The sequence below is a fragment of the Rhamphochromis longiceps genome, linkage group LG3, assembly GCF_057381845.1.
Source record: "Rhamphochromis longiceps isolate RC_006_pf linkage group LG3, R_longiceps_female_GT1.1, whole genome shotgun sequence".
Lineage (NCBI taxonomy): Eukaryota > Metazoa > Chordata > Actinopteri > Cichliformes > Cichlidae > Rhamphochromis > Rhamphochromis longiceps.
The window spans coordinates 66,538,030-66,565,228 of record NC_140559.1 but is presented as its reverse complement, the minus strand read 5'-3'; the positions used below and the strand labels follow the sequence as shown (position 1 = coordinate 66,565,228).

Genomic DNA, 27,199 nt, shown 5'->3' with positions numbered 1-27,199 from the left:
AGCAAATAAGGCCCTGGTGTGGTGTAAGTGGCCTGAGCAAGAACCACAGGGCCTGGTTTGGTGAAGATGGCCTCGGCCAGAAGCGCAGGGCCTGGTGTGATGTGAGTGGCCTGAGCAAGAGCCACAGCCACTGGTGTGGTGTAAGTGGCCTCAGCCAGTGCCACAGGCCCTGGTGTGGTGTAAGTGGTCTGAGCAAGAGCCACAGACCCTGGTGTGGTGTAATTGGCCTCAGCCAGCAGCCACAGACCCTGGTGTGGTGTAATTGGCCTCAATAGCAACTAATGCCCTGGTGTGGTGTAGGTGGCCTCAGCCAGCAGCCACAGGCCCTGGTGTGGTGTAAGTGGCCTCAGCCAGCAGCCACAGGCCCTGGTGTGGTGTAAGTGGCCTCAGCCAGAGCCACAGGCCCTGATGTGGTGTAAGTGGCCCCAGCCGGTCACTCAGGCCCTTGTGTGGTGTAGGTTGCATCAGCTAGCAGCACAAGACATTGGAAAAGAGCCAAAAGCAGTGTCGTTAATGTGCCCTCATTAATGGGCAGCTGCTTTTGGTCTTTTAATACACCCCTTCTCTGGATCAAAAGCGGTTCAATGACATGAAAATGAAAGGCTTACAGCACCAGGTATTCCCAGGCAGTCTCCCATCCAAGTACTAACCAAGCCCAGCCCTGCTTAGCTTCCGAGATCAGACGAGGTCGGGCGTGCTCAGGGTGGTATGGCCGTAAGCTGCTGGCTCCAGCACAATGTCTCAATTTATGGATTCAAGTGATTAGGTGGCAAGTACCTGAAGTTACGAAGACAATCCTATAACCATACCTGCATGTTTGCATAATACCCTAACCCAAAGGCTCAGTTTGGCATTTATCCAACAGCACAGGCCCTGGATTGTTGAAGATGGCCTCAGGAACCAGCACAGGGCCTGGTGTGTTGTACATGGCCACAGCAAGCAGCACAGGGCCTGGTTTGGTGAAGATGGCCTCGGCCAGAAGCGCAGGGCCTGGTGTGATGTGAGTGGCCTGAGCAAGAGCAACAGGCCTTGGTGTGGTGTAAGTGGCCTCAGCCAGCAGCCACAGGCCCTGGTGTGGTGTAAGTCGCCTCAGCCAGAAGCCACAGGCACTGGTGTGGTGTAAGTGGCCTCAGCCAGCAGCAAAAGGGCCCTGGTGTGGTGTAAGTGGCCTCAGCCAGCAGCCACAGGCCCTGGTGTGGTGTAGGTGGCCTCAGCCAGCAGCCACAGGCCCTGGTGTGGTGTAAGTGGCCTCAGCCAGCAGCCACAGGCCCTGGTGTGGTGTAAGTGGCCTCAGCCAGCAGCCACAGGCCCTGGTGTGGTGTAAGTGGCCTCAGCCAGTGCCACAGGCCCTGGTGTGGTGTAAGTGGCCTGAGCAAGAGCCACAGACCCTGGTGTGGTGTAATTGGCCTCAGCCAGCAGCCACAGGCCCTGGTGTGGTGTAAGTCGCCTCAGCTAGAAGACACAGGCACTGGTGTGGTGTAAGTGGCCTCAGCCAGCAGCAAAAGGGCCCTGGTGTGGTGTAAGTGGCCTCAGCCAGCAGCCACAGGCCCTGGTGTGGTGTAGGTGGCCTCAGCCAGCAGCCACAGGCCCTGGTGTGGTGTAAGTGGCCTCAGCCAGCAGCCACAGGCCCTGGTGTGGTGTAAGTGGCCTCAGCCAGCAGCCACAGGCCCTGGTGTGGTGTAAGTGGCCTCAGCCAGTGCCACAGGCCCTGGTGTGGTGTAAGTGGCCTGAGCAAGAGCCACAGACCCTGGTGTGGTGTAATTGGCCTCAGCCAGCAGCCACAGGCCCTGGTGTGGTGTAAGTCGCCTCAGCTAGAAGACACAGGCACTGGTGTGGTGTAAGTGGCCTCAGCCAGCAGCAAAAGGGCCCTGGTGTGGTGTAAGTCGCCTCAGCCAGCAGCCACAGGCCCTGGTGTGGTGTAGGTGGCCTCAGCCAGCAGCCACACGCCCTGGTGTGGTGTAAGTGGCCTCAGCCAGCAGCCACAGGCCCTGGTGTGGTGTAAGTGGCCTCAGCCAGCAGCCACAGGCCCTGGTGTGGTGTAAGTGGCCTGAGCAAGAGCCACAGGCCCTGGTGTGGTGTAAGTGGCCTGAGCAAGAGCCACAGACCCTGGTGTGGTGTAATTGGCCTCAATAGCAACTAATGCCCTGGTGTGGTGTATGTGGCCTCAGGCAGCAGCCACAGGCCCTGTTGTGATGTAACTTGCCTGAGCAAGAGCCACAGACCCTGGTGTGGTGTAATTGGCCTCAATAGCAACTAATGCCCTGGTGTGGTGTAGGTGGCCTCAGCCAGCAGCCACAGGCCCTGGTGTGGTGTAAGTGGCCTCAGCCAGCAGCCACAGGCCCTGGTGTGGTGTAAGTGGCCTCAGCCAGAGCCACAGGCCCTGATGTGGTGTAAGTGGCCCCAGCCGGTCACTCAGGCCCTTGTGTGGTGTAGGTTGCATCAGCTAGCAGCACAAGACATTGGAAAAGAGCCAAAAGCAGTGTCGTTAATGTGCCCTCATTAATGGGCAGCTGCTTTTGGTCTTTTAATACACCCCTTCTCTGGATCAAAAGCGGTTCAATGACATGAAAATGAAGGGCTTACAGCACCAGGTATTCCCACGCAGTCTCCCATCCAAGTACTAACCAAGCCCAGCCCTGCTTAGCTTCCGAGATCAGACGAGGTCGGGCGTGCTCAGGGTGGTATGGCCGTAAGCTGCTGGCCCCAGCACAATGTCTCAATTTATGGATTCAAGTGATTAGGTGGCAAGTACCTGAAGTTACGAAGACAATCCTATAACCATACCTGCATGTTTGCATAATACCCTAACCCAAAGGCTCAGTTTGGCATTTATCCAACAGCACAGGCCCTGGATTGTTGAAGATGGCCTCAAGAACCAGCACAGGACCTGGTGTGTTTTACATGGCCACAGCAAGCAGCACAGGGCCTGGTTTGGTGAAGATGGCCTCAGCAAGCAGCCACAGGCCCTGGTTTGGTGTAAGTGGCCTCAGCCAGCAGCCACAGGCCCTGGTGTGGTCTAAGTGGCCTCAGTCAGTGCCACAGGCCCTGGTGTGGTGTAAGTGGCCTGAGCAAGAGCCACAGGCCCTGGTGTGGTGAAGATGGCCTTGGCCAGCAGCAAAAGGGCCCTGGTGTGGTCTAAGTGGCCTCAGCCAGCAGCCACAGGCCCTGGTGTGGTGTAGGTGGCCTCAGCCAGCAGCCACAGGCCCTGGTGTGGTGTAAGTGGCCTCAGCCAGCAGCCACAGGCCCTGGTGTGGTGTAAGTGGCCTCAGCCAGCAGCCACAGGCCCTGGTGTGGTGTAAGTGGCCTCAGCCAGTGCCACAGGCCCTGGTGTGGTGTAAGTGGCCTGAGCAAGAGCCACAGACCCTGGTGTGGTGTAATTGGCCTCAGCCAGCAGCCACAGGCCCTGGTGTGGTGTAAGTCGCCTCAGCCAGAAGCCACAGGCACTGGTGTGGTGTAAGTGGCCTCAGCCAGCAGCAAAAGGGCCCTGGTGTGGTGTAGGTGGCCTCAGCCAGCAGCCACAGGCCCTGGTGTGGTGTAAGTGGCCTCAGCCAGCAGCCACAGGCCCTGGTGTGGTGTAAGTGGCCTCAGCCAGCAGCCACAGGCCCTGGTGTGGTGTAAGTGGCCTCAGCCAGTGCCACAGGCCCTGGTGTGGTGTAAGTGGCCTGAGCAAGAGCCACAGGCCCTGGTGTGGTGTAAGTGGCCTGAGCAAGAGCCACAGACCCTGGTGTGGTGTAATTGGCCTCAATAGCAACTAATGCCCTGGTGTTGTGTAGGTGGCCTCAGCCAGCAGCCACAGGCCCTGGTGTGGTGTAAGTGGCCTCAGCCAGCAGCCACAGGCCCTGGTGTGGTGTAAGTGGCCTCAGCCAGAGCCACAGGCCCTGGTGTGGTGTAAGTGGCCTCAGCCAGTGCCACAGGCCCTGGTGTGGTGTAAGTGGCCTGAGCAAGAGCCACAGACCCTGGTGTGGTGTAATTGGCCTCAGCCAGCAGCCACAGGCCCTGGTGTGGTGTAAGTGGCCTCAGCCAGCAGCCACAGGCCCTGGTGTGGTGTAAGTGGCCTGAGCAAGAGCCACAGGCCCTGGTGTGGTGTAAGTGGCCTGAGCAAGAGCCACAGGCCCTGGTGTGGTGTAAGTGGCCTGAGCAAGAGCCACAGGCCCTGGTGTGGTGTAAGTGGCCTCAGCCAGCAGCCACAGGCCCTGGTGTGGTGTAAGTAGCCTCAGCCAGAAGCCACAGGCACTGGTGTGGTGTAAGTGGCCTCAGCCAGCAGCAAAAGGGCCCTGGTGTGGTGTAAGTCGCCTCAGCCAGCAGCCACAGGCCCTGGTGTGGTGTAGGTGGCCTCAGCCAGCAGCCACAGGCCCTGGTGTGGTGTAAGTGGCCTCAGCCAGTGCCACAGGCCCTGGTGTGGTGTAAGTGGCCTGAGCAAGAGCCACAGACCCTGGTGTGGTGTAATTGGCCTCAATAGCAACTAAGGCCCTGGTGTGGTGTATGTGGCCTCAGGCAGCAGCCACAGGCCCTGTTGTGATGTAACTTGCCTGAGCAAGAGCCACAGACCCTGGTGTGGTGTAATTGGCCTCAATAGCAACTAATGCCCTGGTGTGGTGTAGGTGGCCTCAGCCAGCAGCCACAGGCCCTGGTGTGGTGTAAGTGGCCTCAGCCAGCAGCCACAGGCCCTGGTGTGGTGTAAGTGGCCTCAGCCAGAGCCACAGGCCCTGATGTGGTGTAAGTGGCCCCAGCCGGTCACTCAGGCCCTGGTGTGGTGTAGGTGGCATCAGCTAGCAGCACAAGACATTGGAAAAGAGCCAAAAGCAATGTCGTTAATGTGCCCTCATTAATGGGGAGCTGCTTTTGGTCTTTTAATACACCCCTTCTCTGGATCAAAAGCGGTTCAATGACATGAAAATGAAAGGCTTACAGCACCAGGTATTCCCAGGCAGTCTCCCATCCAAGTACTAACCAAGCCCAGCCCTGCTTAGCTTCCGAGATCAGACGAGGTCGGGCGTGCTCAGGGTGGTATGGCCGTAAGCTGCTGGCCCCAGCACAATGTCTCAATTTATGGATTCAAGTGATTAGGTGGCAAGTACCTGAAGTTACGAAGACAATCCTATAACCATACCTGCATGTTTGCATAATACCCTAACCCAAAGGCTCAGTTTGGCATTTATCCAACAGCACAGGCCCTGGATTGTTGAAGATGGCCTCAAGAACCAGCACAGGACCTGGTGTGTTTTACATGGCCACAGCAAGCAGCACAGGCCCTGGTTTGGTGTAAGTGGCCTCAGCCAGCAGCCACAGGCCCTGGTGTGGTCTAAGTGGCCTCAGTCAGTGCCACAGGCCCTGGTGTGGTGTAAGTGGCCTGAGCAAGAGCCACAGGCCCTGGTGTGGTGAAGATGGCCTTGGCCAGCAGCAAAAGGGCCCTGGTGTGGTCTAAGTGGCCTCAGCCAGCAGCCACAGGCCCTGGTGTGGTGTAGGTGGCCTCAGCCAGCAGCCACAGGCCCTGGTGTGGTGTAAGTGGCCTCAGCCAGCAGCCACAGGCCCTGGTGTGGTGTAAGTGGCCTCAGCCAGCAGCCACAGGCCCTGGTGTGGTGTAAGTGGCCTCAGCCAGTGCCACAGGCCCTGGTGTGGTGTAAGTGGCCTGAGCAAGAGCCACAGACCCTGGTGTGGTGTAATTGGCCTCAGCCAGCAGCCACAGGCCCTGGTGTGGTGTAAGTCGCCTCAGCCAGAAGCCACAGGCACTGGTGTGGTGTAAGTGGCCTCAGCCAGCAGCAAAAGGGCCCTGGTGTGGTGTAGGTGGCCTCAGCCAGCAGCCACAGGCCCTGGTGTGGTGTAAGTGGCCTCAGCCAGCAGCCACAGGCCCTGGTGTGGTGTAAGTGGCCTCAGCCAGCAGCCACAGGCCCTGGTGTGGTGTAAGTGGCCTCAGCCAGTGCCACAGGCCCTGGTGTGGTGTAAGTGGCCTGAGCAAGAGCCACAGGCCCTGGTGTGGTGTAAGTGGCCTGAGCAAGAGCCACAGACCCTGGTGTGGTGTAATTGGCCTCAATAGCAACTAATGCCCTGGTGTTGTGTAGGTGGCCTCAGCCAGCAGCCACAGGCCCTGGTGTGGTGTAAGTGGCCTCAGCCAGCAGCCACAGGCCCTGGTGTGGTGTAAGTGGCCTCAGCCAGAGCCACAGGCCCTGGTGTGGTGTAAGTGGCCTCAGCCAGTGCCACAGGCCCTGGTGTGGTGTAAGTGGCCTGAGCAAGAGCCACAGACCCTGGTGTGGTGTAATTGGCCTCAGCCAGCAGCCACAGGCCCTGGTGTGGTGTAAGTGGCCTCAGCCAGCAGCCACAGGCCCTGGTGTGGTGTAAGTGGCCTGAGCAAGAGCCACAGGCCCTGGTGTGGTGTAAGTGGCCTGAGCAAGAGCCACAGGCCCTGGTGTGGTGTAAGTGGCCTGAGCAAGAGCCACAGGCCCTGGTGTGGTGTAAGTGGCCTCAGCCAGCAGCCACAGGCCCTGGTGTGGTGTAAGTAGCCTCAGCCAGAAGCCACAGGCACTGGTGTGGTGTAAGTGGCCTCAGCCAGCAGCAAAAGGGCCCTGGTGTGGTGTAAGTCGCCTCAGCCAGCAGCCACAGGCCCTGGTGTGGTGTAGGTGGCCTCAGCCAGCAGCCACAGGCCCTGGTGTGGTGTAAGTGGCCTCAGCCAGTGCCACAGGCCCTGGTGTGGTGTAAGTGGCCTGAGCAAGAGCCACAGACCCTGGTGTGGTGTAATTGGCCTCAATAGCAACTAAGGCCCTGGTGTGGTGTATGTGGCCTCAGGCAGCAGCCACAGGCCCTGTTGTGATGTAACTTGCCTGAGCAAGAGCCACAGACCCTGGTGTGGTGTAATTGGCCTCAATAGCAACTAATGCCCTGGTGTGGTGTAGGTGGCCTCAGCCAGCAGCCACAGGCCCTGGTGTGGTGTAAGTGGCCTCAGCCAGCAGCCACAGGCCCTGGTGTGGTGTAAGTGGCCTCAGCCAGAGCCACAGGCCCTGATGTGGTGTAAGTGGCCCCAGCCGGTCACTCAGGCCCTGGTGTGGTGTAGGTGGCATCAGCTAGCAGCACAAGACATTGGAAAAGAGCCAAAAGCAATGTCGTTAATGTGCCCTCATTAATGGGGAGCTGCTTTTGGTCTTTTAATACACCCCTTCTCTGGATCAAAAGCGGTTCAATGACATGAAAATGAAAGGCTTACAGCACCAGGTATTCCCAGGCAGTCTCCCATCCAAGTACTAACCAAGCCCAGCCCTGCTTAGCTTCCGAGATCAGACGAGGTCGGGCGTGCTCAGGGTGGTATGGCCGTAAGCTGCTGGCCCCAGCACAATGTCTCAATTTATGGATTCAAGTGATTAGGTGGCAAGTACCTGAAGTTACGAAGACAATCCTATAACCATACCTGCATGTTTGCATAATACCCTAACCCAAAGGCTCAGTTTGGCATTTATCCAACAGCACAGGCCCTGGATTGTTGAAGATGGCCTCAAGAACCAGCACAGGACCTGGTGTGTTTTACATGGCCACAGCAAGCAGCACAGGGCCTGGTTTGGTGAAGATGGCCTCAGCAAGCAGCCACAGGCCCTGGTTTGGTGTAAGTGGCCTCAGCCAGCAGCCACAGGCCCTGGTGTGGTCTAAGTGGCCTCAGCCAGTGCCACAGGCCCTGGTGTGGTGTAAGTGGCCTGAGCAAGTGCCACAGGCCCTGGTGTGGTGTAAGTGGCCTAAGCCAGAGCCACAGGCCCTGGTGTGGTGTAAGTGGCCTCAATAGCAAATAAGGCCCTGGTGTGGTGTAAGTGGCCTGAGCAAGAACCACAGGGCCTGGTTTGGTGAAGATGGCCTCGGCCAGAAGCGCAGGGCCTGGTGTGATGTGAGTGGCCTGAGCAAGAGCCACAGGCCCTGGTGTGGTGTAAGTGGCCTCAGCCAGCAGCCACAGGCCCTGGTGTGGTGTAAGTCGCCTCAGCCAGAATCCACAGCCACTGGTGTGGTGTAAGTGGCCTCAGCCAGCAGCCACAGGCCCTGGTGTGGTGTAAGTGGCCTCAGCCAGTGCCACAGGCCCTGGTGTGGTGTAAGTGGCCTGAGCAAGAGCCACAGACCCTGGTGTGGTGTAATTGGCCTCAGCCAGCAGCCACAGGCGCTGGTGTGGTGTAAGTGGCCTCAGCCAGAAGCCACAGGCACTGGTGTGGTGTAAGTGGCCTCAGCCAGCAGCCACAGGCCCTGGTGTGGTGTAAGTCGCCTCAGCCAGAAGCCACAGGCCCTGGTGTGGTGTAAGTGGCCTCAGCCAGCAGCCACAGGCCCTGGTGTGGTCTAAGTGGCCTCAGTCAGTGCCACAGGCCCTGGTGTGGTGTAAGTGGCCTGAGCAAGAGCCACAGGCCCTGGTGTGGTGAAGATGGCCTTGGCCAGCAGCAAAAGGGCCCTGGTGTGGTCTAAGTGGCCTCAGCCAGCAGCCACAGGCCCTGGTGTGGTGTAGGTGGCCTCAGCCAGCAGCCACAGGCCCTGGTGTGGTGTAAGTGGCCTCAGCCAGCAGCCACAGGCCCTGGTGTGGTGTAAGTGGCCTCAGCCAGCAGCCACAGGCCCTGGTGTGGTGTAAGTGGCCTCAGCCAGCAGCCACAGGCCCTGGTGTGGTGTAAGTGGCCTCAGCCAGTGCCACAGGCCCTGGTGTGGTGTAAGTGGCCTGAGCAAGAGCCACAGGCCCTGGTGTGGTGTAAGTGGCCTGAGCAAGAGCCACAGACCCTGGTGTGGTGTAATTGGCCTCAATAGCAACTAATGCCCTGGTGTTGTGTAGGTGGCCTCAGCCAGCAGCCACAGGCCCTGGTGTGGTGTAAGTGGCCTCAGCCAGCAGCCACAGGCCCTGGTGTGGTGTAAGTGGCCTCAGCCAGAGCCACAGGCCCTGGTGTGGTGTAAGTGGCCTCAGCCAGTGCCACAGGCCCTGGTGTGGTGTAAGTGGCCTGAGCAAGAGCCACAGACCCTGGTGTGGTGTAATTGGCCTCAGCCAGCAGCCACAGGCCCTGGTGTGGTGTAAGTGGCCTCAGCCAGCAGCCACAGGCCCTGGTGTGGTGTAAGTGGCCTGAGCAAGAGCCACAGGCCCTGGTGTGGTGTAAGTGGCCTGAGCAAGAGCCACAGGCCCTGGTGTGGTGTAAGTGGCCTGAGCAAGAGCCACAGGCCCTGGTGTGGTGTAAGTGGCCTCAGCCAGCAGCCACAGGCCCTGGTGTGGTGTAAGTAGCCTCAGCCAGAAGCCACAGGCACTGGTGTGGTGTAAGTGGCCTCAGCCAGCAGCAAAAGGGCCCTGGTGTGGTGTAAGTCGCCTCAGCCAGCAGCCACAGGCCCTGGTGTGGTGTAGGTGGCCTCAGCCAGCAGCCACAGGCCCTGGTGTGGTGTAAGTGGCCTCAGCCAGTGCCACAGGCCCTGGTGTGGTGTAAGTGGCCTGAGCAAGAGCCACAGACCCTGGTGTGGTGTAATTGGCCTCAATAGCAACTAAGGCCCTGGTGTGGTGTATGTGGCCTCAGGCAGCAGCCACAGGCCCTGTTGTGATGTAACTTGCCTGAGCAAGAGCCATAGACCCTGGTGTGGTGTAATTGGCCTCAATAGCAACTAATGCCCTGGTGTGGTGTAGGTGGCCTCAGCCAGCAGCCACAGGCCCTGGTGTGGTGTAAGTGGCCTCAGCCAGCAGCCACAGGCCCTGGTGTGGTGTAAGTGGCCTCAGCCAGAGCCACAGGCCCTGATGTGGTGTAAGTGGCCCCAGCCGGTCACTCAGGCCCTGGTGAGTGTAGGTGGCATCAGCTAGCAGCACAAGACATTGGAAAAGAGCCAAAAGCAATGTCGTTAATGTGCCCTCATTAATGGGGAGCTGCTTTTGGTCTTTTAATACACCCCTTCTCTGGATCAAAAGCGGTTCAATGACATGAAAATGAAAGGCTTACAGCACCAGGTATTCCCAGGCAGTCTCCCATCCAAGTACTAACCAAGCCCAGCCCTGCTTAGCTTCCGAGATCAGACGAGGTCGGGCGTGCTCAGGGTGGTATGGCCGTAAGCTGCTGGCCCCAGCACAATGTCTCAATTTATGGATTCAAGTGATTAGGTGGCAAGTACCTGAAGTTACGAAGACAATCCTATAACCATACCTGCATGTTTGCATAATACCCTAACCCAAAGGCTCAGTTTGGCATTTATCCAACAGCACAGGCCCTGGATTGTTGAAGATGGCCTCAAGAACCAGCACAGGACCTGGTGTGTTTTACATGGCCACAGCAAGCAGCACAGGGCCTGGTTTGGTGAAGATGGCCTCAGCAAGCAGCCACAGGCCCTGGTTTGGTGTAAGTGGCCTCAGCCAGCAGCCACTGGCCCTGGTGTGGTGTAAGTGGCCTCAGCCAGCAGCCACAGGCCCTGGTGTGGTCTAAGTGGCCTCAGCCAGTGCCACAGGCCCTGGTGTGGTGTAAGTGGCCTGAGCAAGAGCCACAGGCCCTGGTGTGGTGTAAGTGGCCTCAGCCAGCAGCCACAGGCCCTGGTGTGGTGTAAGTGGCCTGAGCAAGTGCCACAGGCCCTGGTGTGGTGTAAGTGGCCTAAGCCAGAGCCACAGGCCCTGGTGTGGTGTAAGTGGCCTCAATAGCAAATAAGGCCCTGGTGTGGTGTAAGTGGCCTGAGCAAGAACCACAGGGCCTGGTTTGGTGAAGATGGCCTCGGCCAGAAGCGCAGGGCCTGGTGTGATGTGAGTGGCCTGAGCAAGAGCCACAGCCACTGGTGTGGTGTAAGTGGCCTCAGCCAGTGCCACAGGCCCTGGTGTGGTGTAAGTGGCCTGAGCAAGAGCCACAGACCCTGGTGTGGTGTAATTGGCCTCAGCCAGCAGCCACAGACCCTGGTGTGGTGTAATTGGCCTCAATAGCAACTAATGCCCTGGTGTGGTGTAGGTGGCCTCAGCCAGCAGCCACAGGCCCTGGTGTGGTGTAAGTGGCCTCAGCCAGCAGCCACAGGCCCTGGTGTGGTGTAAGTGGCCTCAGCCAGAGCCACAGGCCCTGATGTGGTGTAAGTGGCCCCAGCCGGTCACTCAGGCCCTTGTGTGGTGTAGGTTGCATCAGCTAGCAGCACAAGACATTGGAAAAGAGCCAAAAGCAGTGTCGTTAATGTGCCCTCATTAATGGGCAGCTGCTTTTGGTCTTTTAATACACCCCTTCTCTGGATCAAAAGCGGTTCAATGACATGAAAATGAAAGGCTTACAGCACCAGGTATTCCCAGGCAGTCTCCCATCCAAGTACTAACCAAGCCCAGCCCTGCTTAGCTTCCGAGATCAGACGAGGTCGGGCGTGCTCAGGGTGGTATGGCCGTAAGCTGCTGGCTCCAGCACAATGTCTCAATTTATGGATTCAAGTGATTAGGTGGCAAGTACCTGAAGTTACGAAGACAATCCTATAACCATACCTGCATGTTTGCATAATACCCTAACCCAAAGGCTCAGTTTGGCATTTATCCAACAGCACAGGCCCTGGATTGTTGAAGATGGCCTCAGGAACCAGCACAGGGCCTGGTGTGTTGTACATGGCCACAGCAAGCAGCACAGGGCCTGGTTTGGTGAAGATGGCCTCGGCCAGAAGCGCAGGGCCTGGTGTGATGTGAGTGGCCTGAGCAAGAGCAACAGGCCTTGGTGTGGTGTAAGTGGCCTCAGCCAGCAGCCACAGGCCCTGGTGTGGTGTAAGTCGCCTCAGCCAGAAGCCACAGGCACTGGTGTGGTGTAAGTGGCCTCAGCCAGCAGCAAAAGGGCCCTGGTGTGGTGTAAGTGGCCTCAGCCAGCAGCCACAGGCCCTGGTGTGGTGTAGGTGGCCTCAGCCAGCAGCCACAGGCCCTGGTGTGGTGTAAGTGGCCTCAGCCAGCAGCCACAGGCCCTGGTGTGGTGTAAGTGGCCTCAGCCAGCAGCCACAGGCCCTGGTGTGGTGTAAGTGGCCTCAGCCAGTGCCACAGGCCCTGGTGTGGTGTAAGTGGCCTGAGCAAGAGCCACAGACCCTGGTGTGGTGTAATTGGCCTCAGCCAGCAGCCACAGGCCCTGGTGTGGTGTAAGTCGCCTCAGCTAGAAGACACAGGCACTGGTGTGGTGTAAGTGGCCTCAGCCAGCAGCAAAAGGGCCCTGGTGTGGTGTAAGTGGCCTCAGCCAGCAGCCACAGGCCCTGGTGTGGTGTAGGTGGCCTCAGCCAGCAGCCACAGGCCCTGGTGTGGTGTAAGTGGCCTCAGCCAGCAGCCACAGGCCCTGGTGTGGTGTAAGTGGCCTCAGCCAGCAGCCACAGGCCCTGGTGTGGTGTAAGTGGCCTCAGCCAGTGCCACAGGCCCTGGTGTGGTGTAAGTGGCCTGAGCAAGAGCCACAGACCCTGGTGTGGTGTAATTGGCCTCAGCCAGCAGCCACAGGCCCTGGTGTGGTGTAAGTCGCCTCAGCTAGAAGACACAGGCACTGGTGTGGTGTAAGTGGCCTCAGCCAGCAGCAAAAGGGCCCTGGTGTGGTGTAAGTCGCCTCAGCCAGCAGCCACAGGCCCTGGTGTGGTGTAGGTGGCCTCAGCCAGCAGCCACACGCCCTGGTGTGGTGTAAGTGGCCTCAGCCAGCAGCCACAGGCCCTGGTGTGGTGTAAGTGGCCTCAGCCAGCAGCCACAGGCCCTGGTGTGGTGTAAGTGGCCTGAGCAAGAGCCACAGGCCCTGGTGTGGTGTAAGTGGCCTGAGCAAGAGCCACAGACCCTGGTGTGGTGTAATTGGCCTCAATAGCAACTAATGCCCTGGTGTGGTGTATGTGGCCTCAGGCAGCAGCCACAGGCCCTGTTGTGATGTAACTTGCCTGAGCAAGAGCCACAGACCCTGGTGTGGTGTAATTGGCCTCAATAGCAACTAATGCCCTGGTGTGGTGTAGGTGGCCTCAGCCAGCAGCCACAGGCCCTGGTGTGGTGTAAGTGGCCTCAGCCAGCAGCCACAGGCCCTGGTGTGGTGTAAGTGGCCTCAGCCAGAGCCACAGGCCCTGATGTGGTGTAAGTGGCCCCAGCCGGTCACTCAGGCCCTTGTGTGGTGTAGGTTGCATCAGCTAGCAGCACAAGACATTGGAAAAGAGCCAAAAGCAGTGTCGTTAATGTGCCCTCATTAATGGGCAGCTGCTTTTGGTCTTTTAATACACCCCTTCTCTGGATCAAAAGCGGTTCAATGACATGAAAATGAAGGGCTTACAGCACCAGGTATTCCCACGCAGTCTCCCATCCAAGTACTAACCAAGCCCAGCCCTGCTTAGCTTCCGAGATCAGACGAGGTCGGGCGTGCTCAGGGTGGTATGGCCGTAAGCTGCTGGCCCCAGCACAATGTCTCAATTTATGGATTCAAGTGATTAGGTGGCAAGTACCTGAAGTTACGAAGACAATCCTATAACCATACCTGCATGTTTGCATAATACCCTAACCCAAAGGCTCAGTTTGGCATTTATCCAACAGCACAGGCCCTGGATTGTTGAAGATGGCCTCAAGAACCAGCACAGGACCTGGTGTGTTTTACATGGCCACAGCAAGCAGCACAGGGCCTGGTTTGGTGAAGATGGCCTCAGCAAGCAGCCACAGGCCCTGGTTTGGTGTAAGTGGCCTCAGCCAGCAGCCACAGGCCCTGGTGTGGTCTAAGTGGCCTCAGTCAGTGCCACAGGCCCTGGTGTGGTGTAAGTGGCCTGAGCAAGAGCCACAGGCCCTGGTGTGGTGAAGATGGCCTTGGCCAGCAGCAAAAGGGCCCTGGTGTGGTCTAAGTGGCCTCAGCCAGCAGCCACAGGCCCTGGTGTGGTGTAGGTGGCCTCAGCCAGCAGCCACAGGCCCTGGTGTGGTGTAAGTGGCCTCAGCCAGCAGCCACAGGCCCTGGTGTGGTGTAAGTGGCCTCAGCCAGCAGCCACAGGCCCTGGTGTGGTGTAAGTGGCCTCAGCCAGTGCCACAGGCCCTGGTGTGGTGTAAGTGGCCTGAGCAAGAGCCACAGACCCTGGTGTGGTGTAATTGGCCTCAGCCAGCAGCCACAGGCCCTGGTGTGGTGTAAGTCGCCTCAGCCAGAAGCCACAGGCACTGGTGTGGTGTAAGTGGCCTCAGCCAGCAGCCACAGGCCCTGGTGTGGTGTAAGTGGCCTCAGCCAGCAGCCACAGGCCCTGGTGTGGTGTAAGTGGCCTCAGCCAGCAGCCACAGGCCCTGGTGTGGTGTAAGTGGCCTCAGCCAGTGCCACAGGCCCTGGTGTGGTGTAAGTGGCCTGAGCAAGAGCCACAGGCCCTGGTGTGGTGTAAGTGGCCTGAGCAAGAGCCACAGACCCTGGTGTGGTGTAATTGGCCTCAATAGCAACTAATGCCCTGGTGTTGTGTAGGTGGCCTCAGCCAGCAGCCACAGGCCCTGGTGTGGTGTAAGTGGCCTCAGCCAGCAGCCACAGGCCCTGGTGTGGTGTAAGTGGCCTCAGCCAGAGCCACAGGCCCTGGTGTGGTGTAAGTGGCCTCAGCCAGTGCCACAGGCCCTGGTGTGGTGTAAGTGGCCTGAGCAAGAGCCACAGACCCTGGTGTGGTGTAATTGGCCTCAGCCAGCAGCCACAGGCCCTGGTGTGGTGTAAGTGGCCTCAGCCAGCAGCCACAGGCCCTGGTGTGGTGTAAGTGGCCTGAGCAAGAGCCACAGGCCCTGGTGTGGTGTAAGTGGCCTGAGCAAGAGCCACAGGCCCTGGTGTGGTGTAAGTGGCCTGAGCAAGAGCCACAGGCCCTGGTGTGGTGTAAGTGGCCTCAGCCAGCAGCCACAGGCCCTGGTGTGGTGTAAGTAGCCTCAGCCAGAAGCCACAGGCACTGGTGTGGTGTAAGTGGCCTCAGCCAGCAGCAAAAGGGCCCTGGTGTGGTGTAAGTCGCCTCAGCCAGCAGCCACAGGCCCTGGTGTGGTGTAGGTGGCCTCAGCCAGCAGCCACAGGCCCTGGTGTGGTGTAAGTGGCCTCAGCCAGTGCCACAGGCCCTGGTGTGGTGTAAGTGGCCTGAGCAAGAGCCACAGACCCTGGTGTGGTGTAATTGGCCTCAATAGCAACTAAGGCCCTGGTGTGGTGTATGTGGCCTCAGGCAGCAGCCACAGGCCCTGTTGTGATGTAACTTGCCTGAGCAAGAGCCACAGACCCTGGTGTGGTGTAATTGGCCTCAATAGCAACTAATGCCCTGGTGTGGTGTAGGTGGCCTCAGCCAGCAGCCACAGGCCCTGGTGTGGTGTAAGTGGCCTCAGCCAGCAGCCACAGGCCCTGGTGTGGTGTAAGTGGCCTCAGCCAGAGCCACAGGCCCTGATGTGGTGTAAGTGGCCCCAGCCGGTCACTCAGGCCCTGGTGTGGTGTAGGTGGCATCAGCTAGCAGCACAAGACATTGGAAAAGAGCCAAAAGCAATGTCGTTAATGTGCCCTCATTAATGGGGAGCTGCTTTTGGTCTTTTAATACACCCCTTCTCTGGATCAAAAGCGGTTCAATGACATGAAAATGAAAGGCTTACAGCACCAGGTATTCCCAGGCAGTCTCCCATCCAAGTACTAACCAAGCCCAGCCCTGCTTAGCTTCCGAGATCAGACGAGGTCGGGCGTGCTCAGGGTGGTATGGCCGTAAGCTGCTGGCTCCAGCACAATGTCTCAATTTATGGATTCAAGTGATTAGGTGGCAAGTACCTGAAGTTACGAAGACAATCCTATAACCATACCTGCATGTTTGCATAATACCCTAACCCAAAGGCTCAGTTTGGCATTTATCCAACAGCACAGGCCCTGGATTGTTGAAGATGGCCTCAGGAACCAGCACAGGGCCTGGTGTGTTGTACATGGCCACAGCAAGCAGCACAGGGCCTGGTTTGGTGAAGATGGCCTCGGCCAGAAGCGCAGGGCCTGGTGTGATGTGAGTGGCCTGAGCAAGAGCAACAGGCCTTGGTGTGGTGTAAGTGGCCTCAGCCAGCAGCCACAGGCCCTGGTGTGGTGTAAGTCGCCTCAGCCAGAAGCCACAGGCACTGGTGTGGTGTAAGTGGCCTCAGCCAGCAGCAAAAGGGCCCTGGTGTGGTGTAAGTGGCCTCAGCCAGCAGCCACAGGCCCTGGTGTGGTGTAGGTGGCCTCAGCCAGCAGCCACAGGCCCTGGTGTGGTGTAAGTGGCCTCAGCCAGCAGCCACAGGCCCTGGTGTGGTGTAAGTGGCCTCAGCCAGCAGCCACAGGCCCTGGTGTGGTGTAAGTGGCCTCAGCCAGTGCCACAGGCCCTGGTGTGGTGTAAGTGGCCTGAGCAAGAGCCACAGACCCTGGTGTGGTGTAATTGGCCTCAGCCAGCAGCCACAGGCCCTGGTGTGGTGTAAGTCGCCTCAGCTAGAAGACACAGGCACTGGTGTGGTGTAAGTGGCCTCAGCCAGCAGCAAAAGGGCCCTGGTGTGGTGTAAGTGGCCTCAGCCAGCAGCCACAGGCCCTGGTGTGGTGTAGGTGGCCTCAGCCAGCAGCCACAGGCCCTGGTGTGGTGTAAGTGGCCTCAGCCAGCAGCCACAGGCCCTGGTGTGGTGTAAGTGGCCTCAGCCAGCAGCCACAGGCCCTGGTGTGGTGTAAGTGGCCTCAGCCAGTGCCACAGGCCCTGGTGTGGTGTAAGTGGCCTGAGCAAGAGCCACAGACCCTGGTGTGGTGTAATTGGCCTCAGCCAGCAGCCACAGGCCCTGGTGTGGTGTAAGTCGCCTCAGCTAGAAGACACAGGCACTGGTGTGGTGTAAGTGGCCTCAGCCAGCAGCAAAAGGGCCCTGGTGTGGTGTAAGTCGCCTCAGCCAGCAGCCACAGGCCCTGGTGTGGTGTAGGTGGCCTCAGCCAGCAGCCACACGCCCTGGTGTGGTGTAAGTGGCCTCAGCCAGCAGCCACAGGCCCTGGTGTGGTGTAAGTGGCCTCAGCCAGCAGCCACAGGCCCTGGTGTGGTGTAAGTGGCCTGAGCAAGAGCCACAGGCCCTGGTGTGGTGTAAGTGGCCTGAGCAAGAGCCACAGACCCTGGTGTGGTGTAATTGGCCTCAATAGCAACTAATGCCCTGGTGTGGTGTATGTGGCCTCAGGCAGCAGCCACAGGCCCTGTTGTGATGTAACTTGCCTGAGCAAGAGCCACAGACCCTGGTGTGGTGTAATTGGCCTCAATAGCAACTAATGCCCTGGTGTGGTGTAGGTGGCCTCAGCCAGCAGCCACAGGCCCTGGTGTGGTGTAAGTGGCCTCAGCCAGCAGCCACAGGCCCTGGTGTGGTGTAAGTGGCCTCAGCCAGAGCCACAGGCCCTGATGTGGTGTAAGTGGCCCCAGCCGGTCACTCAGGCCCTTGTGTGGTGTAGGTTGCATCAGCTAGCAGCACAAGACATTGGAAAAGAGCCAAAAGCAGTGTCGTTAATGTGCCCTCATTAATGGGCAGCTGCTTTTGGTCTTTTAATACACCCCTTCTCTGGATCAAAAGCGGTTCAATGACATGAAAATGAAGGGCTTACAGCACCAGGTATTCCCACGCAGTCTCCCATCCAAGTACTAACCAAGCCCAGCCCTGCTTAGCTTCCGAGATCAGACGAGGTCGGGCGTGCTCAGGGTGGTATGGCCGTAAGCTGCTGGCCCCAGCACAATGTCTCAATTTATGGATTCAAGTGATTAGGTGGCAAGTACCTGAAGTTACGAAGACAATCCTATAACCATACCTGCATGTTTGCATAATACCCTAACCCAAAGGCTCAGTTTGGCATTTATCCAACAGCACAGGCCCTGGATTGTTGAAGATGGCCTCAAGAACCAGCACAGGACCTGGTGTGTTTTACATGGCCACAGCAAGCAGCACAGGGCCTGGTTTGGTGAAGATGGCCTCAGCAAGCAGCCACAGGCCCTGGTTTGGTGTAAGTGGCCTCAGCCAGCAGCCACAGGCCCTGGTGTGGTCTAAGTGGCCTCAGTCAGTGCCACAGGCCCTGGTGTGGTGTAAGTGGCCTGAGCAAGAGCCACAGGCCCTGGTGTGGTGAAGATGGCCTTGGCCAGCAGCAAAAGGGCCCTGGTGTGGTCTAAGTGGCCTCAGCCAGCAGCCACAGGCCCTGGTGTGGTGTAGGTGGCCTCAGCCAGCAGCCACAGGCCCTGGTGTGGTGTAAGTGGCCTCAGCCAGCAGCCACAGGCCCTGGTGTGGTGTAAGTGGCCTCAGCCAGCAGCCACAGGCCCTGGTGTGGTGTAAGTGGCCTCAGCCAGTGCCACAGGCCCTGGTGTGGTGTAAGTGGCCTGAGCAAGAGCCACAGACCCTGGTGTGGTGTAATTGGCCTCAGCCAGCAGCCACAGGCCCTGGTGTGGTGTAAGTCGCCTCAGCCAGAAGCCACAGGCACTGGTGTGGTGTAAGTGGCCTCAGCCAGCAGCCACAGGCCCTGGTGTGGTGTAAGTGGCCTCAGCCAGCAGCCACAGGCCCTGGTGTGGTGTAAGTGGCCTCAGCCAGCAGCCACAGGCCCTGGTGTGGTGTAAGTGGCCTCAGCCAGTGCCACAGGCCCTGGTGTGGTGTAAGTGGCCTGAGCAAGAGCCACAGGCCCTGGTGTGGTGTAAGTGGCCTGAGCAAGAGCCACAGACCCTGGTGTGGTGTAATTGGCCTCAATAGCAACTAATGCCCTGGTGTTGTGTAGGTGGCCTCAGCCAGCAGCCACAGGCCCTGGTGTGGTGTAAGTGGCCTCAGCCAGCAGCCACAGGCCCTGGTGTGGTGTAAGTGGCCTCAGCCAGAGCCACAGGCCCTGGTGTGGTGTAAGTGGCCTCAGCCAGTGCCACAGGCCCTGGTGTGGTGTAAGTGGCCTGAGCAAGAGCCACAGACCCTGGTGTGGTGTAATTGGCCTCAGCCAGCAGCCACAGGCCCTGGTGTGGTGTAAGTGGCCTCAGCCAGCAGCCACAGGCCCTGGTGTGGTGTAAGTGGCCTGAGCAAGAGCCACAGGCCCTGGTGTGGTGTAAGTGGCCTGAGCAAGAGCCACAGGCCCTGGTGTGGTGTAAGTGGCCTGAGCAAGAGCCACAGGCCCTGGTGTGGTGTAAGTGGCCTCAGCCAGCAGCCACAGGCCCTGGTGTGGTGTAAGTAGCCTCAGCCAGAAGCCACAGGCACTGGTGTGGTGTAAGTGGCCTCAGCCAGCAGCAAAAGGGCCCTGGTGTGGTGTAAGTCGCCTCAGCCAGCAGCCACAGGCCCTGGTGTGGTGTAGGTGGCCTCAGCCAGCAGCCACAGGCCCTGGTGTGGTGTAAGTGGCCTCAGCCAGTGCCACAGGCCCTGGTGTGGTGTAAGTGGCCTGAGCAAGAGCCACAGACCCTGGTGTGGTGTAATTGGCCTCAATAGCAACTAAGGCCCTGGTGTGGTGTATGTGGCCTCAGGCAGCAGCCACAGGCCCTGTTGTGATGTAACTTGCCTGAGCAAGAGCCACAGACCCTGGTGTGGTGTAATTGGCCTCAATAGCAACTAATGCCCTGGTGTGGTGTAGGTGGCCTCAGCCAGCAGCCACAGGCCCTGGTGTGGTGTAAGTGGCCTCAGCCAGCAGCCACAGGCCCTGGTGTGGTGTAAGTGGCCTCAGCCAGAGCCACAGGCCCTGATGTGGTGTAAGTGGCCCCAGCCGGTCACTCAGGCCCTGGTGTGGTGTAGGTGGCATCAGCTAGCAGCACAAGACATTGGAAAAGAGCCAAAAGCAATGTCGTTAATGTGCCCTCATTAATGGGGAGCTGCTTTTGGTCTTTTAATACACCCCTTCTCTGGATCAAAAGCGGTTCAATGACATGAAAATGAAAGGCTTACAGCACCAGGTATTCCCAGGCAGTCTCCCATCCAAGTACTAACCAAGCCCAGCCCTGCTTAGCTTCCGAGATCAGACGAGGTCGGGCGTGCTCAGGGTGGTATGGCCGTAAGCTGCTGGCCCCAGCACAATGTCTCAATTTATGGATTCAAGTGATTAGGTGGCAAGTACCTGAAGTTACGAAGACAATCCTATAACCATACCTGCATGTTTGCATAATACCCTAACCCAAAGGCTCAGTTTGGCATTTATCCAACAGCACAGGCCCTGGATTGTTGAAGATGGCCTCAAGAACCAGCACAGGACCTGGTGTGTTTTACATGGCCACAGCAAGCAGCACAGGGCCTGGTTTGGTGAAGATGGCCTCAGCAAGCAGCCACAGGCCCTGGTTTGGTGTAAGTGGCCTCAGCCAGCAGCCACTGGCCCTGGTGTGGTGTAAGTGGCCTCAGCCAGCAGCCACAGGCCCTGGTGTGGTCTAAGTGGCCTCAGCCAGTGCCACAGGCCCTGGTGTGGTGTAAGTGGCCTGAGCAAGAGCCACAGGCCCTGGTGTGGTGTAAGTGGCCTCAGCCAGCAGCCACAGGCCCTGGTGTGGTGTAAGTGGCCTGAGCAAGTGCCACAGGCCCTGGTGTGGTGTAAGTGGCCTAAGCCAGAGCCACAGGCCCTGGTGTGGTGTAAGTGGCCTCAATAGCAAATAAGGCCCTGGTGTGGTGTAAGTGGCCTGAGCAAGAACCACAGGGCCTGGTTTGGTGAAGATGGCCTCGGCCAGAAGCGCAGGGCCTGGTGTGATGTGAGTGGCCTGAGCAAGAGCCACAGGCCCTGGTGTGGTGTAAGTGGCCTCAGCCAGCAGCCACAGGCCCTGGTGTGGTGTAAGTCGCCTCAGCCAGAATCCACAGCCACTGGTGTGGTGTAAGTGGCCTCAGCCAGCAGCCACAGGCCCTGGTGTGGTGTAAGTGGCCTCAGCCAGTGCCACAGGCCCTGGTGTGGTGTAAGTGGCCTGAGCAAGAGCCACAGACCCTGGTGTGGTGTAATTGGCCTCAGCCAGCAGCCACAGACCCTGGTGTGGTGTAATTGGCCTCAATAGCAACTAATGCCCTGGTGTGGTGTAGGTGGCCTCAGCCAGCAGCCACAGGCCCTGGTGTGGTGTAAGTGGCCTCAGCCAGCAGCCACAGGCCCTGGTGTGGTGTAAGTGGCCTCAGCCAGAGCCACAGGCCCTGATGTGGTGTAAGTGGCCCCAGCCGGTCACTCAGGCCCTTGTGTGGTGTAGGTTGCATCAGCTAGCAGCACAAGACATTGGAAAACAGCCAAAAGCAGTGTCGTTAATGTGCCCTCATTAATGGGCAGCTGCTTTTGGTCTTTTAATACACCCCTTCTCTGGATCAAAAGCGGTTCAATGACATGAAAATGAAAGGCTTACAGCACCAGGTATTCCCAGGCAGTCTCCCATCCAAGTACTAACCAAGCCCAGCCCTGCTTAGCTTCCGAGATCAGACGAGGTCAGGCGTGCTCAGGGTGGTATGGCCGTAAGCTGCTGGCTCCAGCACAATGTCTCAATTTATGGATTCAAGTGATTAGGTGGCAAGTACCTGAAGTTACGAAGACAATCCTATAACCATACCTGCATGTTTGCATAATACCCTAACCCAAAGGCTCAGTTTGGCATTTATCCAACAGCACAGGCCCTGGATTGTTGAAGATGGCCTCAGGAACCAGCACAGGGCCTGGTGTGTTGTACATGGCCTCAGCAAGCAGCACAGGGCCTGGTTTGGTGAAGATGGCCTCGGCCAGAAGCGCAGGGCCTGGTGTGATGTGAGTGGCCTGAGCAAGAGCAACAGGCCTTGGTGTGGTGTAAGTGGCCTCAGCCAGCAGCCACAGGCCCTGGTGTGGTGTAAGTCGCCTCAGCCAGAAGCCACAGGCACTGGTGTGGTGTAAGTGGCCTCAGCCAGCAGCAAAAGGGCCCTGGTGTGGTGTAAGTGGCCTCAGCCAGCAGCCACAGGCCCTGGTGTGGTGTAGGTGGCCTCAGCCAGCAGCCACAGGCCCTGGTGTGGTGTAAGTGGCCTCAGCCAGCAGCCACAGGCCCTGGTGTGGTGTAAGTGGCCTCAGCCAGCAGCCACAGGCCCTGGTGTGGTGTAAGTGGCCTCAGCCAGTGCCACAGGCCCTGGTGTGGTGTAAGTGGCCTGAGCAAGAGCCACAGACCCTGGTGTGGTGTAATTGGCCTCAGCCAGCAGCCACAGGCCCTGGTGTGGTGTAAGTCGCCTCAGCTAGAAGACACAGGCACTGGTGTGGTGTAAGTGGCCTCAGCCAGCAGCAAAAGGGCCCTGGTGTGGTGTAAGTGGCCTCAGCCAGCAGCCACAGGCCCTGGTGTGGTGTAGGTGGCCTCAGCCAGCAGCCACAGGCCCTGGTGTGGTGTAAGTGGCCTCAGCCAGCAGCCACAGGCCCTGGTGTGGTGTAAGTGGCCTCAGCCAGCAGCCACAGGCCCTGGTGTGGTGTAAGTGGCCTCAGCCAGTGCCACAGGCCCTGGTGTGGTGTAAGTGGCCTGAGCAAGAGCCACAGACCCTGGTGTGGTGTAATTGGCCTCAGCCAGCAGCCACAGGCCCTGGTGTGGTGTAAGTCGCCTCAGCTAGAAGACACAGGCACTGGTGTGGTGTAAGTGGCCTCAGCCAGCAGCAAAAGGGCCCTGGTGTGGTGTAAGTCGCCTCAGCCAGCAGCCACAGGCCCTGGTGTGGTGTAGGTGGCCTCAGCCAGCAGCCACACGCCCTGGTGTGGTGTAAGTGGCCTCAGCCAGCAGCCACAGGCCCTGGTGTGGTGTAAGTGGCCTCAGCCAGCAGCCACAGGCCCTGGTGTGGAGTAAGTGGCCTGAGCAAGAGCCACAGGCCCTGGTGTGGTGTAAGTGGCCTGAGCAAGAGCCACAGACCCTGGTGTGGTGTAATTGGCCTCAATAGCAACTAAGGCCCTGGTGTGGTGTAAGTGGCTTCAGCCAGCAGCCACAGGCCCTGTTGTGATGTAACTTGCCTGAGCAAGAGCCACAGACCCTGGTGTGGTGTAATTGGCCTCAATAGCAACTAATGCCCTGGTGTGGTGTAGGTGGCCTCAGCCAGCAGCCACAGGCCCTGGTGTGGTGTAAGTGGCCTCAGCCAGCAGCCACAGGCCCTGGTGTGGTGTAAGTGGCCTCAGCCAGAGCCACAGGCCCTGATGTGGTGTAAGTGGCCCCAGCCGGTCACTCAGGCCCTTGTGTGGTGTAGGTTGCATCAGCTAGCAGCACAAGACATTGGAAAAGAGCCAAAAGCAATGTCGTTAATGTGCCCTCATTAATGGGCAGATGCTTTTGGTCTTTTAATACACCCCTTCTCTGGATCAAAAGCGGTTCAATGACATGAAAATGAAAGGCTTACAGCACCAGGTATTCCCAGGCAGTCTCCCATCCAAGTACTAACCAAGCCCAGCCCTGCTTAGCTTCCGAGATCAGACGAGGTCGGGCGTGCTCAGGGTGGTATGGCCGTAAGCTGCTGGCCCCAGCACAATGTCTCAATTTATGGATTCAAGTGATTAGGTGGCAAGTACCTGAAGTTACGAAGACAATCCTATAACCATACCTGCATGTTTGCATAATACCCTAACCCAAAGGCTCAGTTTGGCATTTATCCAACAGCACAGGCCCTGGATTGTTGAAGATGGCCTCAAGAACCAGCACAGGACCTGGTGTGTTTTACATGGCCACAGCAAGCAGCACAGGGCCTGGTTTGGTGAAGATGGCCTCAGCAAGCAGCCACAGGCCCTGGTTTGGTGTAAGTGGCCTCAGCCAGCAGCCACAGGCCCTGGTGTGGTGTAAGTGGCCTCAGCCAGCAGCCACAGGCCCTGGTGTGGTCTAAGTGGCCTCAGCCAGTGCCACAGGCCCTGGTGTGGTGTAAGTGGCCTGAGCAAGAGCCACAGGCCCTGGTGTGGTGTAAGTGGCCTCAGCCAGCAGCCACAGGCCCTGGTGTGGTCTAAGTGGCCTCAGTCAGTGCCACAGGCCCTGGTGTGGTGTAAGTGGCCTGAGCAAGAGCCACAGGCCCTGGTGTGGTGAAGATGGCCTTGGCCAGCAGCAAAAGGGCCCTGGTGTGGTCTAAGTGGCCTCAGCCAGCAGCCACAGGCCCTGGTGTGGTGTAGGTGGCCTCAGCCAGCAGCCACAGGCCCTGGTGTGGTGTAAGTGGCCTCAGCCAGCAGCCACAGGCCCTGGTGTGGTGTAAGTGGCCTCAGCCAGCAGCCACAGGCCCTGGTGTGGTGTAAGTGGCCTCAGCCAGTGCCACAGGCCCTGGTGTGGTGTAAGTGGCCTGAGCAAGAGCCACAGACCCTGGTGTGGTGTAATTGGCCTCAGCCAGCAGCCACAGGCCCTGGTGTGGTGTAAGTCGCCTCAGCCAGAAGCCACAGGCACTGGTGTGGTGTAAGTGGCCTCAGCCAGCAGCAAAAGGGCCCTGGTGTGGTGTAGGTGGCCTCAGCCAGCAGCCACAGGCCCTGGTGTGGTGTAAGTGGCCTCAGCCAGCAGCCACAGGCCCTGGTGTGGTGTAAGTGGCCTCAGCCAGCAGCCACAGGCCCTGGTGTGGTGTAAGTGGCCTCAGCCAGTGCCACAGGCCCTGGTGTGGTGTAAGTGGCCTGAGCAAGAGCCACAGGCCCTGGTGTGGTGTAAGTGGCCTGAGCAAGAGCCACAGACCCTGGTGTGGTGTAATTGGCCTCAATAGCAACTAATGCCCTGGTGTTGTGTAGGTGGCCTCAGCCAGCAGCCACAGGCCCTGGTGTGGTGTAAGTGGCCTCAGCCAGCAGCCACAGGCCCTGGTGTGGTGTAAGTGGCCTCAGCCAGAGCCACAGGCTCTGGTGTGGTGTAAGTGGCCTCAGCCAGTGCCACAGGCCCTGGTGTGGTGTAAGTGGCCTGAGCAAGAGCCACAGACCCTGGTGTGGTGTAATTGGCCTCAGCCAGCAGCCACAGGCCCTGGTGTGGTGTAAGTGGCCTCAGCCAGCAGCCACAGGCCCTGGTGTGGTGTAAGTGGCCTGAGCAAGAGCCACAGGCCCTGGTGTGGTGTAAGTGGCCTGAGCAAGAGCCACAGGCCCTGGTGTGGTGTAAGTGGCCTGAGCAAGAGCCACAGGCCCTGGTGTGGTGTAAGTGGCCTCAGCCAGCAGCCACAGGCCCTGGTGTGGTGTAAGTAGCCTCAGCCAGAAGCCACAGGCACTGGTGTGGTGTAAGTGGCCTCAGCCAGCAGCAAAAGGGCCCTGGTGTGGTGTAAGTGGCCTCAGCCAGCAGCCACAGGCCCTGGTGTGGTGTAGGTGGCCTCAGCCAGCAGCCACAGGCCCTGGTGTGGTGTAAGTGGCCTCAGCCAGTGCCACAGGCCCTGGTGTGGTGTAAGTGGCCTGAGCAAGAGCCACAGGCCCTGGTGTGGTGTAAGTGGCCTGAGCAAGAGCCACAGACCCTGGTGTGGTGTAATTGGCCTCAATAGCAACTAATGCCCAGGTGTGGTGTAGGTGGCCTCAGCCAGCAGCCACAGGCCCTGGTGTGGTGTAAGTGGCCTCAGCCAGCAGCCACAGGCCCTGGTGTGGTGTAAGTGGCCTCAGCCAGAGCCACAGGCCCTGATGTGGTGTAAGTGGCCCCAGCCGGTCACTCAGGCCCTTGTGTGGTGTAGGTTGCATCAGCTAGCAGCACAAGACATTGGAAAAGAGCCAAAAGCAGTGTCGTTAATGTGCCCTCATTAATGGGCAGCTGCTTTTGGTCTTTTAATACACCCCTTCTCTGGATCAAAAGCGGTTCAATGACATGAAAATGAAAGGCTTACAGCACCAGGTATTCCCAGGCAGTCTCCCATCCAAGTACTAACCAAGCCCAGCCCTGCTTAGCTTCCGAGATCAGACGAGGTCGGGCGTGCTCAGGGTGGTATGGCCGTAAGCTGCTGGCTCCAGCACAATGTCTCAATTTATGGATTCAAGTGATTAGGTGGCAAGTACCTGAAGTTACGAAGACAATCCTATAACCATACCTGCATGTTTGCATAATACCCTAACCCAAAGGCTCAGTTTGGCATTTATCCAACAGCACAGGCCCTGGATTGTTGAAGATGGCCTCAGGAACCAGCACAGGGCCTGGTGTGTTGTACATGGCCACAGCAAGCAGCACAGGGCCTGGTTTGGTGAAGATGGCCTCGGCCAGAAGCGCAGGGCCTGGTGTGATGTGAGTGGCCTGAGCAAGAGCAACAGGCCTTGGTGTGGTGTAAGTGGCCTCAGCCAGCAGCCACAGGCCCTGGTGTGGTGTAAGTCGCCTCAGCCAGAAGCCACAGGCACTGGTGTGGTGTAAGTGGCCTCAGCCAGCAGCAAAAGGGCCCTGGTGTGGTGTAAGTGGCCTCAGCCAGCAGCCACAGGCCCTGGTGTGGTGTAGGTGGCCTCAGCCAGCAGCCACAGGCCCTGGTGTGGTGTAAGTGGCCTCAGCCAGCAGCCACAGGCCCTGGTGTGGTGTAAGTGGCCTCAGCCAGCAGCCACAGGCCCTGGTGTGGTGTAAGTGGCCTCAGCCAGTGCCACAGGCCCTGGTGTGGTGTAAGTGGCCTGAGCAAGAGCCACAGACCCTGGTGTGGTGTAATTGGCCTCAGCCAGCAGCCACAGGCCCTGGTGTGGTGTAAGTCGCCTCAGCCAGCAGCCACAGGCCCTGGTGTGGTGTAGGTGGCCTCAGCCAGCAGCCACAGGCCCTGGTGTGGTGTAAGTGGCCTCAGCCAGTGACACAGGCCCTGGTGTGGTGTAAGTGGCCTGAGCAAGAGCCACAGACCCTGGTGTGGTGTAATTGGCCTCAATAGCAACTAAGGCCCTGGTGTGGTGTATGTGGCCTCAGGCAGCAGCCACAGGCCCTGTTGTGATGTAACTTGCCTGAGCAAGAGCCACAGACCCTGGTGTGGTGTAATTGGCCTCAATAGCAACTAATGCCCTGGTGTGGTGTAGGTGGCCTCAGCCAGCAGCCACAGGCCCTGGTGTGGTGTAAGTGGCCTCAGCCAGCAGCCACAGGCCCTGGTGTGGTGTAAGTGGCCTCAGCCAGAGCCACAGGCCCTGATGTGGTGTAAGTGGCCCCAGCCGGTCACTCAGGCCCTTGTGTGGTGTAGGTTGCATCAGCTAGCAGCACAAGACATTGGAAAAGAGCCAAAAGCAATGTCGTTAATGTGCCCTCATTAATGGGCAGATGCTTTTGGTCTTTTAATACACCCCTTCTCTGGATCAAAAGCGGTTCAATGACATGAAAATGAAAGGCTTACAGCACCAGGTATTCCTAGGCAGTCTCCCATCCAAGTACTAACCAAGCCCAGCCCTGCTTAGCTTCCGAGATCAGACGAGGTCGGGCGTGCTCAGGGTGGTATGGCCGTAAGCTGCTGGCCCCAGCACAATGTCTCAATTTATGGATTCAAGTGATTAGGTGGCAAGTACCTGAAGTTACGAAGACAATCCTATAACCATACCTGCATGTTTGCATAATACCCTAACCC

The 27,199-nt window shown here is 58.6% G+C and overlaps 14 non-coding genes across 14 annotated transcripts; all 14 read right to left on the bottom strand.

Moving 5' to 3' along the window:
• Positions 1 to 601: 601 nt before the first annotated feature.
• Positions 602 to 720, bottom strand: LOC146676321 (5S ribosomal RNA). The gene has a single exon (XR_014911239.1). It is a non-coding gene; the product is annotated as a 5S ribosomal RNA (ribosomal RNA).
• A 1,856-nt stretch (positions 721 to 2,576) lies between these two features.
• LOC146676320 (5S ribosomal RNA) lies at positions 2,577 to 2,695 on the bottom strand. The gene has a single exon (XR_014911340.1). It is a non-coding gene; the product is annotated as a 5S ribosomal RNA (ribosomal RNA).
• Positions 2,696 to 4,902: 2,207 nt separating this feature from the next.
• Positions 4,903 to 5,021, bottom strand: LOC146676319 (5S ribosomal RNA). Its single transcript, XR_014911238.1, has one exon. It is a non-coding gene; the product is annotated as a 5S ribosomal RNA (ribosomal RNA).
• A 2,167-nt stretch (positions 5,022 to 7,188) lies between these two features.
• LOC146676318 (5S ribosomal RNA) lies at positions 7,189 to 7,307 on the bottom strand. The gene has a single exon (XR_014911237.1). It is a non-coding gene; the product is annotated as a 5S ribosomal RNA (ribosomal RNA).
• Positions 7,308 to 9,904: 2,597 nt separating this feature from the next.
• Positions 9,905 to 10,023, bottom strand: LOC146676317 (5S ribosomal RNA). The gene has a single exon (XR_014911236.1). It is a non-coding gene; the product is annotated as a 5S ribosomal RNA (ribosomal RNA).
• Positions 10,024 to 11,196: 1,173 nt separating this feature from the next.
• On the bottom strand, positions 11,197 to 11,315 carry LOC146676316 (5S ribosomal RNA). The gene has a single exon (XR_014911235.1). It is a non-coding gene; the product is annotated as a 5S ribosomal RNA (ribosomal RNA).
• A 1,856-nt stretch (positions 11,316 to 13,171) lies between these two features.
• LOC146676315 (5S ribosomal RNA) lies at positions 13,172 to 13,290 on the bottom strand. The gene has a single exon (XR_014911339.1). It is a non-coding gene; the product is annotated as a 5S ribosomal RNA (ribosomal RNA).
• Positions 13,291 to 15,456: 2,166 nt separating this feature from the next.
• On the bottom strand, positions 15,457 to 15,575 carry LOC146676314 (5S ribosomal RNA). The gene has a single exon (XR_014911234.1). It is a non-coding gene; the product is annotated as a 5S ribosomal RNA (ribosomal RNA).
• A 1,856-nt stretch (positions 15,576 to 17,431) lies between these two features.
• LOC146676313 (5S ribosomal RNA) lies at positions 17,432 to 17,550 on the bottom strand. Its single transcript, XR_014911338.1, has one exon. It is a non-coding gene; the product is annotated as a 5S ribosomal RNA (ribosomal RNA).
• A 2,166-nt stretch (positions 17,551 to 19,716) lies between these two features.
• LOC146676312 (5S ribosomal RNA) lies at positions 19,717 to 19,835 on the bottom strand. The gene has a single exon (XR_014911233.1). It is a non-coding gene; the product is annotated as a 5S ribosomal RNA (ribosomal RNA).
• A 1,293-nt stretch (positions 19,836 to 21,128) lies between these two features.
• On the bottom strand, positions 21,129 to 21,247 carry LOC146676311 (5S ribosomal RNA). Its single transcript, XR_014910794.1, has one exon. It is a non-coding gene; the product is annotated as a 5S ribosomal RNA (ribosomal RNA).
• A 1,856-nt stretch (positions 21,248 to 23,103) lies between these two features.
• Positions 23,104 to 23,222, bottom strand: LOC146676310 (5S ribosomal RNA). Its single transcript, XR_014911232.1, has one exon. It is a non-coding gene; the product is annotated as a 5S ribosomal RNA (ribosomal RNA).
• Positions 23,223 to 25,509: 2,287 nt separating this feature from the next.
• Positions 25,510 to 25,628, bottom strand: LOC146676309 (5S ribosomal RNA). Its single transcript, XR_014911231.1, has one exon. It is a non-coding gene; the product is annotated as a 5S ribosomal RNA (ribosomal RNA).
• Positions 25,629 to 26,964: 1,336 nt separating this feature from the next.
• LOC146676308 (5S ribosomal RNA) lies at positions 26,965 to 27,083 on the bottom strand. The gene has a single exon (XR_014910835.1). It is a non-coding gene; the product is annotated as a 5S ribosomal RNA (ribosomal RNA).
• Between the last annotated feature and the right edge of the window lie 116 nt (positions 27,084 to 27,199).